Source organism: Salmo trutta, chromosome 34 (genome assembly GCF_901001165.1).
Source record: "Salmo trutta chromosome 34, fSalTru1.1, whole genome shotgun sequence".
Classification (NCBI taxonomy): domain Eukaryota; kingdom Metazoa; phylum Chordata; class Actinopteri; order Salmoniformes; family Salmonidae; genus Salmo; species Salmo trutta.
Genome location: NC_042990.1, coordinates 19,763,520 through 19,774,483, shown reverse-complemented (window position 1 = coordinate 19,774,483; position 10,964 = coordinate 19,763,520).

Here is a 10,964-nt window from a genome sequence, read left to right as displayed (position 1 = left end):
AACAGCAAAATAGATGGCATTATCAGGGAGGAAAACTATGTGGATATATTGAAGCAACATCTCAAGACATTCGTCAGGAAGTTCAAGCTTGGTCGCAAATGGGTCTTCCAAATGGACAATGACCCCAAGCATACTTCCAAAGTTGTGGCAAAACTGCTCAAGGACAACAAAGTATTGGAGTGGCCATCACAAAGCCCTGACCTCAATCCTATAGAAAATTTGTGGGCAGAACTGAAAAAGCGTGTGCGAGCAAGGAGGCCTACAAACCTGACTCAGTTACACCAGCTCTGACAAAATTCACTCAACTTATTGTGGGAAACTTGTGGAAGGCTACCAGAAACGTTTGACCCAAGTTAAACAATTTAAAGGCAATGCTACCAAATACTAATTGAGTGTATGTAAACTTCTGACCCACTGGGAATGTGATGAAAGAAATAAAAGCTGGAATAAATCATTCTCTGTACTATTATTCTGACATTTCACATTCTTAAAATAAAGTGGTGATCCTAACTGACCTAAGACAGGGAAATTTTATTAGGATTAAATATCGGGAATTGTGAAAAACTGAGTTTAAATGTATTTGGCTAAGGTGTATGTAAACTTCCGACTTCAACTGTAGCTCTGAATTGAAGTTGAAAAGACGTTGCACATACATTTTTACAGCAACAGGTTATGGTCAATAATATCAAAGGCTGCACTGAAATCTAACAGTACAGCTCCCACAATCTTCTTATCATCAATTTCTTTCTACCAATCATCAGTTATTTGTGTCAGTGCTGTACATGTTGAGTGTCCTTCTCTATATGCATGCTGAAAGTCTGTTTATAATTTGTTTACAGAGAAATAGCATTGTATTTGGTCAAACACATTTTTTTCCAACAGTTTGCTAAGAGCTGGCAGCAAGCTTATACAGTAGGTCTGCTGTCAGAACCAGTAATGGCTGCTTTACCACTCTTGGGTAGCAGAATTACTTTGGCTTCCCTCCAGGCCTGAGGACAAAGACTTTCCTCTAGGCTCAGATTAAAAATATGACAGATAGGAGTGGCTATAGAGTCAGATACCATCCTCAGTAGCTTTCCATCTAAGTTGTCAATGCCTGCAGTTTCGTCATTATTCATCGATAACAATAATCTTTCCACCTCTCCCACACTAACTTTACAAAATTCTAACTTACAATGCTTTTCTTTCATTATTTGTTTTTTTATTGAGAATGATGCATGAATACAATTGCTCACTGTTCGTTGTTGGCATTTCCTGCCTAGGTTTGCTCACTTTGCCAATGAAATAATCATTAAAATAACTGGCAACATCAAATGGTTTCGTGATGAATAAGCCATCTGATTCGATGAAAGATGGAGTTGAATTTGTCTTTCTGCCCATAATTTCATTTAAAGTAATCAAGTTTTTTTCCATCATTCTTTATATCATTGATCTTGGCTTCATAATACAGTTTCTTCTTATTTTGTTGAGTTTATTCACATCATTTCTCAATTTGCAGTAAGTCAGCCAGTCAGATGTGCAGCCAGACTTATTAGCCACTCCTTTTGCCCCATCTCTTTCAACTATAACGTTTTTCAATTCCTCATCAATCCATGGAGCCTTAACAGTTCTAACAGTCAGTTTCTTAACAGGTGCATGTTTATCAGTAATTGGAAGAAGCAATTTCATAAATTCATCAAGTGCAGCATCTGGATGACCCTCATTAATCACATCAGACCAACAAATATATTGTTGTGGCATTGGGGAGTTCCGGGGCGTGCTGTGTGGCATTTGCACGTGTGTGTGAGTGAGAATGTTGATGTCAACAGAAGATGAACAGGGCTTTTAATAATCACATTTACAGAGCATAAAGCAGACCTAATTGGTTGAAAATGTACCCTAATTGGCATTTATGGTGCACAGTGCCACTTGGGCTCTTAGTACATTAGAGTGTGTGTGCATGTGTGCGTGGGAGACAGTCTTGCATTAAGGCTGGTTACAGCAGAGTTCACATTGTCACTCCCAGCTCTCACCTCCCCCTATAAACTGCTACAGAATTGTGAAGTAATTGGACAAGCTCAACATGCAGGGGAGAGAAACACAGTCAGGGGCCAGTTAATACATGGACCCGAGTTACTGTTCAAACAGAATAGTGCACATTAAGGTTCATCTCTCTCTCTGTTATCGGCAGAGAGGTTTGGAACACTCTTTCTTACTGGTCTATTAACTAATTTACCAGGCAGGACAAAACTCCATCCCACCAAAACAGGCTTAAATTTCAGGCATGGGCTCACTCTGTGTGATAGATTAGGAGTTGACATGATTTTTGAATGACTACCCCTTCCTCTGTCCCCCATACATAAAACATATGTAAGGTCCCTCAGTCAAATATTGAATTTCAAGCACAGATTCAACTACAAAGACCAGGGAGCTTTTTGAAAGCCTCATAAAGAAGGGTAGATGGGAATCAATAACAAATCAGACATTGAATATATATCTAAGAATGATCAAGTTAATAATTATGATGTGGATGATGTATTACAGCACCCAGACACATCAAAGATGCAGTCATCCTTCTGAACTGAGCTGCAGGACAGGAAGGAAACTGCTTAGGGAAGTCACCATGAGGCCATTGGTGATTTTAAAAGAGCTACAGTTCAATGGCTGTGATGGGAGAAAACTGAGGACGGATCGACAACATTGTAGTGACTCTACAATAATGACCTAAATGACAGAGTGAAAAGAAGTATGTAAATATTCAGAATATACAAATATCCAATCATACATATATGTATGCAACAAGGCAAGTAATACTGAAGGAAAAAAATACATGGCAAAGGAATACACTTTTTGGCCTAAATGAAAAGCCTTATATTTGGGGCGAATCCAACACAACACATCACTGAGTAATTGCATCATGCCTCCTTATTTTCAAGCATGGTAGTGGCTGCATCATGGAGCTAAGCACAGGCAAAATCCTAAACGAAAACCTGCATCAGTCTTCTTTCCACCAGACACTGGGAGAGGAATTAAACTTTCAGCAGGACAACAACCTAAAACACAAAGCCAAATCTACATTGGAGTTGCTTACCAAAAAGACAGTGAATGTTCCTGAGTGGCCAAGTTACAGTTTGATTTAAATATATGGCAAGACTTGAAAATGTCTGTCTAGCCATTATCCCCAACACCTAGACAGAGTTTGAAGAATTTTGAAAATAGTAATGGGCAATACAGATGTGCAAAGCTCTAATGAGACTTACACCAAGAAGACTCACAGCTGTAATCGCTGTCAACAGTGTTTATAACATGTATTGACTTAGGGAGCTGAATACTTATCTAATCAAGGTATTTTAGTGTATTATTTTTTATTAATAAATAATAATACTTCCACTTTGACATAAAGTATTTTGTGTAGAAAAAAATTACTATAAAATACATTTTAATCCCACTTTGTAACACAATAAAATGTCAAGAAATCCAAGGGAGATGTAGACTTTCTATAGGCACTGTAGATGCATTTATCATATTGTCACTGCTTGTCCTTGAATGCATTACTCTTCATAGTTCACAGTATTTGTCCTAACATTAGCATTGCATGTGTATGAATACGAGTTACAGCAAGTACAGTAATTATACATCTCCTTTGGCACAAGGAAATCCTTGGCCTCCCAACAACAAATCAGGGTCACCCACATAAAAATTGAAATATCAATCTGCCCCCCACCCTCACAATTATCCAAAATATAAATGTGGAGCACCCACAAGAGACCCCTCCCACACACACAATGCGTGCAATGTGAACCCTGCACAGGCTTTGGGCCCCAGTGGTGATGCTGCGTGTATAATATGACTGCTAGAGGCCTGCACTGCTCTCTCTCTCTCTCTCTCTCTCTCTCTCTCTCTCTCTCTCTCTCTCACACACACACACACACACGTGCACATGCACGCAGGCATGCACAGACACACACCACGCACACACACACACACACACACACACACACACACACACACACACACACACACACACACACACACACACACACACACACACACACACACATCCAGCTCAGCACCACAGCCAGCTGATGGATGGGGAACAAGTATGCTAATGCCTTATTGGTTTAAAGCCTCTCTCTCTCCTAGCTGCTCTAACTTATAGCATTATGAAAACCTTCACTGCAATCTCCCCCATTTGTCATGCTGCCGCCGCAAAAGTTCAGCGTTCGAAATAAAACCAGGGAAATGGAGAAGGAGCTGGGAAGTGATTTACTGTAAAGTTGAATGTGGTAGTCTATAAGGTTGTAGGGGAAAGGTGATATTGGTTTTGTTTATGTTTGCCTGCCATATGTTCCCTTGGCATGAATATCTATGGTGATTTACACAGGGAAATGGATGCTTGGTTGTTTGTTGATTGCGTATAAAAAATAAATAAAACATATAGTAGCTCATAAAACGACTGTCATGTATGGCTGGGTGGGAAGTCAATTGCTGCCTGCAACCAACCTGTGACCACCTCAACCAACCAACCTGTGACCACCTCAACCAACCAACCAACCTGTGACCACCTCAACCAACCAACCAACCTGTGACCACCTCAACCAACCAACCTGTGACCACCTCAACCAACCAACCAACCTGTGACCACCTCAACCAACCAACCTGTGACCACCTCAACCAACCAACCAACCTGTGACCACCTCAACCAACCAACCAACCTGTGACCACCTCAACCAACCAACCTGTGACCACCTCAACCAACCAACCAACCTGTGACCACCTCAACCAACCAACCAACCTGTGACCACCTCAACCAACCAACCAACCTGTGACCACCTCAACCAACCAACCTGTGACCACCTCAACCAACCAACCAACCTGTGACCACCTCAACCAACCAACCTGTGACCACCTCAACCAACCAACCTGTGACCACCTCAACCAACCAACCTGTGACCACCTCAACCAACCAACCTGTGGTCAGCAAAGCATAATTGGATTTACTTCAGAAGTCATTCTATGGCTATGTTTTACATATAGGCTGTGTGAAGATGAAGAGAAGATTCATTTCCCTTTTGGACTCCTGCCAAGGCACGGAGGTGTGTGTGTGTGTGTGTGTGTGTGTGTGTGTGTGTGTGTGTGTGTGTGTGTGTGTGTGTGTGTGTGTGTGTGTGTGTGTGTGTGTGTGTGTGTGTGTGTGTGTGTGTGCGTGCATGTGTGGAGTGAGGCACAGTACCAAGAGGAAGTCAATGCTGTCCTTCATAGCTCTATATATAAGATTTGACCTGCATCCCAAATGGCACCCTATTACCTACAGTTGAAGTCAGAAGTTTCCATACACCTTAGCCAAAAACATTTAAACTCAGTTTTTCACAATTCCTGACGTTTAATCCTAGTAAACATTCCCTGTCTTAGGTTAGTTAGGATCACCCCTTTATTTTAAGAATATGAAATGTCAGAATAATAGTAGAGAGGATGATTTATTTCAGCTTTTATTTCTTTCATCACATTCCTAGTGGGTCAGAAGTTTACATTAACTCAATTAGTATTTGGTAGCATTGCCTTCAAATTGTTTAACTTGGGTCAAACGTTACAGGTAGCCTTCCACAAGCTTCCCACAATAAGTTGGGTGAATTTTGGCCCATTCCTCCTGACAGAGCTGGTGTAACTGAGTCAGGTTTGTAGGCCTCCTTGCTCGCACACGCTTTTTCAGTTCTGCCCTCAATCCCACATTTTCTATGGGATTGAGGTCAGGGCTTTGTGATGGCCACTCCAATAGCCTGATTTTGTTGTCCTTGAGCCATTTTGACACAATTTTGGAAGTATGCTTGGGGTCATTGTCCATTTGGAAGACCCATTTGCGACCAAGCTTGAACATCCTGACTGATGTCTTGAGATGTTGCTTCAATATATCCACATAATTATCCTCCCTCATGATGCCATCTATTTTGTGAAGTGCACCAGTCCCTCCTGCAGTAAACCACCCCCACAACATGATGCTGCCACCCCCGTGCTTCACGGTTCTGATGGTGTTCTTCGGCTTGCAAGCCTCCCCCTTTTTCCTCCAAACATAACGATGGTCATTATGGCCAAACAGTTAAATTTTTCTTTCATCAGACCAGAGGACATTTCTCCAAAAAGTACGATATTTGTCCCCATGTGCAGTTGCAAACCGTAGTCTGGCTTTTTTATGGTGGTTTTGGAGCAGTGGCTGCTTCCTTGCTGAGCGGCCTTTCAGGTTATATCGATATAGAACTCGTTTTACAGTGGATATAGATACTTTTGTACCTGTTTCCTCCAGCATCTTCACAAGGTAATTTGCTGTTGTTCTGGGATTGATTTGCACTTTTCGCACCAAAGTACATTCATCTCTAGGAGACAGAACGAGTCTCCTTCCTGAGCGGTAGGACAGCTGCGTGGTCCCATGGTGTTTATACTTGTGTACTATTGTTTGTACAGATGAACGTGGTACCTTCAGGCGTTTGGAAATTGCTCCCAAGGATGAACCAGACTTGTGGAGGTCTACAATTTTCTTCTGAGGTCTTGGCTGATTTCTTTTAATTTTTCCAAGATGTCAAGCAAAGAAGCAGTGAGTTTGAGTGTAGGCCTTGAAATACATCCACAGGTACACCTCCACTTGACTCAAATGATGTCAATTATACTATCAGAAGCTTCTAAAGCCATGACATCATTTTCTGGAATTTTCCAAGCTGTTTAAAGGCACAGTCAACTTAGTGTATGTAAACTTCTGACCCACTGGAATTGTGATACAGTGAATTATAAGCGAAATAATCTGTCTGTAAACAATTGTTGGAAAAGTTACTTGTGTCATGCACAAAGTAGATGTCCTAACCGACTTGCCAAAACTTTAGTTTGTTAACAAGAAATTTGTGGAGCGGTTGAAAAACGAGTTTTAATGACTTACGACTTCACAACTGTTGACCAGGGCCTCAAAGTAGTGTACTACAGTATATAGGGATTAGGATGCTATTTAGGACATAGCCTTAGCTTAGCTATTCTTCCATGTCTCTCTCTCTCTCTCTCTGGAACATTTATGGTTGGCTATCCCTCCATCTCTCTCTCTCTCTCTCTCAAGAACATTTCCAGTTGGCTATCCCTCCATCTCTCTCTCTCTCTCTCTCTCTCTCAAGAACATTTCCAGTGTGCTATCCCTCCATCTCTCTCTCTCTCTCTCTCTCTCTCTCTCTCTCTCTCTCAAGAACATTTCCAGTGTGCTATCCCTCCATTTCTCTCTCTCTCTCTCAAGAACATTTCCAGTTGGCTATCCCTCCATCTCTCTCTCTCTCTCTCTCTCTCTCAAGAACATTTCCAGTGTGCTATCCCTCCATCTCTCTCTCTCTCGCTCTCTCTCTCAAGAACATTTCCAGTTGGCTATCCATCCATCTCTCTCTCTCTCAAGAATATTTCCAGTGTGCTATCCCTCCATCTCTCTCTCTCTCTCTCTCTCTCTCTCTCAAGAACATTTCCAGTTGGCTATCCCTCCATCTCCTCAGACCCCCGGCACCCTGGGCTCTGGTCATTACAGAGAGTTATCAGTTTTGCCACCCTACCTTACTCCCTGTTCCATCTGATGCTGCCACACTGACTGAGTTAATTCTCAGGGAGAGAGCGAGAACACAGCCGATCATCTGATGCTGCCACACTGACTGAGTTCATTCTCAGGGAGAGAGCGAGAACACTTTCTTCCAGAGGGAGGAAACGTTGCTGTCCTGACCTCAGAAAATCAGTTGGCTGGCATTGTGGGTGAGTGTTCTAAGTTAGCATGTTTTATATGAGAATAAGATAAGGTAAATAAGCGGTCTAAAGTTGTTGTCCTTTTTCCAAATGTAAAAAGAAAAATGAAATGACTGCTCGACCTCTCATTCCTTTTACTTGAATCTCCTCTTTGTCCGACAGTCTTTTCAACCTTTTTATATTTAATATTTTTTTGTACATGAAAAGAGCAAAAAACCTTTACAACACCCTTTTACCAAAGTAAAAGTAAGAATGCTCAAACTTAGCCTACTTTCTCCAACTCCTCTCCAGTTTTAAGGCTTCCACTGTGACTGTCTGAAAAATATGATCTGTTCACAGTCACAATCAGTACATATACAGTGGCAAGAAAAAGTATGTGAACCCTTCGGAATTACCTGGATTTCTGCATAAATTGGTCATCAAATTTTATTTGAACTTCATCTAAGTCACAACAATAGACAAACATAGCATGTTTAAACTAATAACAAAATAAAAATATATTTTTCTTGTCTATACGGCATACATCATTTAAACATTCACAGTGCAAGTTGGGAAAAGTATGTGAACCCCTAGGTTAATGACTTCTCCAAAAGCTAATTGGAGTCAGGAGTCAGCTAACCTGGAGTCCAATCAATGAGACGAGATTGGAGATGTTGGTTAGAGCTGCCCTATAAAAAACACTCACAAAATCTGAGTTTGCTATTCACAAGAAGCATTGCCTGATGTGAACCATGCCTCAAACAAAAGAGATCCCAGAAGACCTACGATTAAGAATTGTTGACTTGCATAAAGTTGCAAAGGGTTACAAAAGTATCTCTAAAAGCCTTGATGTTCATCAGTCCACAGTAAGACAAATTGTCTTTAAATGGAGAAAGTTCAGCACTGTTGCTGCTCTCCCTAGGAGTGGCCGTCCTGCCAAGATGACTGCAAGAGCACAGCTCAGAATGCTCAATGAGGTTAAGAAGAATCCTAGAGTGTCAGCAAAAGACTTACAGAAATCTCGGGAACATGCTAACATCTCTGTTGACGAGTCTATGATACGTAAAACACTAAACAAGAATGGTGTTCATGGGAGGACACCACGGAAGAAGCCACTGCTGTCCAAGAAAAGTTAGCAAAAGTGCACCTGGATGTTCCACAGCGCTACTGACAAAATATTATGTGGACAGATGAAACTACAGTTGAGCTGTTTGGAACACACAACACTATGTGTGGAGAAAAAAAGGCACAGCACACCAACATCAAAACCTCATCCCAACTGTAAAATATGGTGGAGGGAGCATCAAGGTTTGGGGCTGCTTTGCAGGAGAATATATTATCTGTCCGCCAATTGAAGCTCAACCGAAGTTGGGTGATGCAACAGGACTAAGGCCCAAAACACAGAAGTAAATCAACAACAGAATGGCTTGAACAGAAGAAAATACGCCTTCTGGAGCTGGCCAATCGGGTTGAGTCCTGACCTCAACCCATTTAAGATGCTGTGGCATGACCTCAAGAGAGCGGTTCACACCAGACATCCCAAGAATATTGTTGAACTGAAACAGTTTTGTAAAGAGGAATGGTCCAAAACTCCTCCTGACCGTTGTGCGGGTCTGATCCGCAACTACAGAAAACGTTTGGTTGAGGTTATTGCTGCCAAAGGAGGGTCAACCAGTTCTTATTTTCAAGGGTTCACATACTTTTCCCACCCTGCACTGTGAATGTTTACATGGTGTGTTCAATAAAGACATGAAAATGTATAATTGTTTGTGTGTTATTCATTTAAGCAGACTGTGTTTGTCTATTGTTGTGACCTAGACGAAGATCAGATAAAATGTTATGACCAATTTATGCAGAAATCCAGGTATTTCCAAAGGGTTCACATACTTTTTCTTGCCACTGTACATCACAATCACTGTTTGCTTTGATGCCCTCAGTCTGGTACAGCACAGTCTCCTCGGTTTTATTCTCCCCTCTATCCCTGCCTGCCCAGACCTGCTGGTTCAAAAGGTAACACTGTTGGAGTACATATCCTTGAGAGGGTAGAAATGAAGTGAATGTCCACCTGTACTGAATCATTACCCAGTAGCACATGGCAGCTGAGGCCACTTCCCCCATATAACCCCCACGTAATAGACCTTGGTCCAAGGTGCTTGATTAGCTGGCATGGGTTTTACCGGTGCTTCTGAGTCTATCACAACAGGGGGTAAAATGACCGGGGATGAGATAAACCTAGTCAGCACACCTTAGATAATGACGATAATACCCATATCACCCTCTCTCTCTGAAGAGGACAGTGTTACGTTATTCCAGGGTTGAGGGATAAAACGCGTGCATTCTTGGCCCGTTCCTCTGCTATTATCAGTGTCTATATTCATTCCTGCAGTAATAAATGGATAAATGTATTTTATTCCCCGCAGAAGCAGCTTTGGGACAAACACACACACAGTGGGAGGATTGTGCAGAGCGAGACAGAGGTTATAAAAGCTGAACAATACTCACCACCTCGACCAATTAACTACTCTGATGTGTGCTTAATGTTCCTTGTAATGCAATAAGTAAGCCAACATGGATGGATGTGTTTAACTATGACATCAAATGGAGACCATTCAGCTCCAATCTGAATGTGTATTTATTAATGTAGTAAAACTGTAGTTGAGTAGGGACAAGATAGTCTTTAGATAGTACTTCAAATGGCACCCTATTCCTTAACGTTATATAGTATATGCTTTTTGACCAACCCAAAAGTAGTGCATTCTAGATAGGGTAATGCCATAAGGTAGTAGTCAAGGGTAACTGTGCATCATAGTACTGTACCGTACCTATGTGGCTCAGTTGGTAATAGTATGGCACTAGCAGTGCCATAGCTATGGGTTCAACACCCACAGGGAGTACTAAACATACTACGCATTCACTCTGGTAAGTGGTATTTATTATTAGCATTATTACTCCTAACTCCTCCCCTGTGTTCTGGTGTAATATGAAATCTAAAACATTACTTGGGCTGTTAGTAACTCAGACACGTACTAAGACACAAAGCAGAAATACAGGCCATTAGAAAGCGTATAAAACATCCCCCCACAGTCTTAATTGCACCCGTTGTGTAACAACATCTACCAAGAACATAATTTCATCATGCAGCAGGGACAGATTCTGGGCTGATTTAATTCCCTTTTGTGATGTCCAAATAAAATAATTTGTAATCGGAGCCGTTTAAATGTTTTTAGAGAAAAACAAAGTAGAAAATGCGTGCA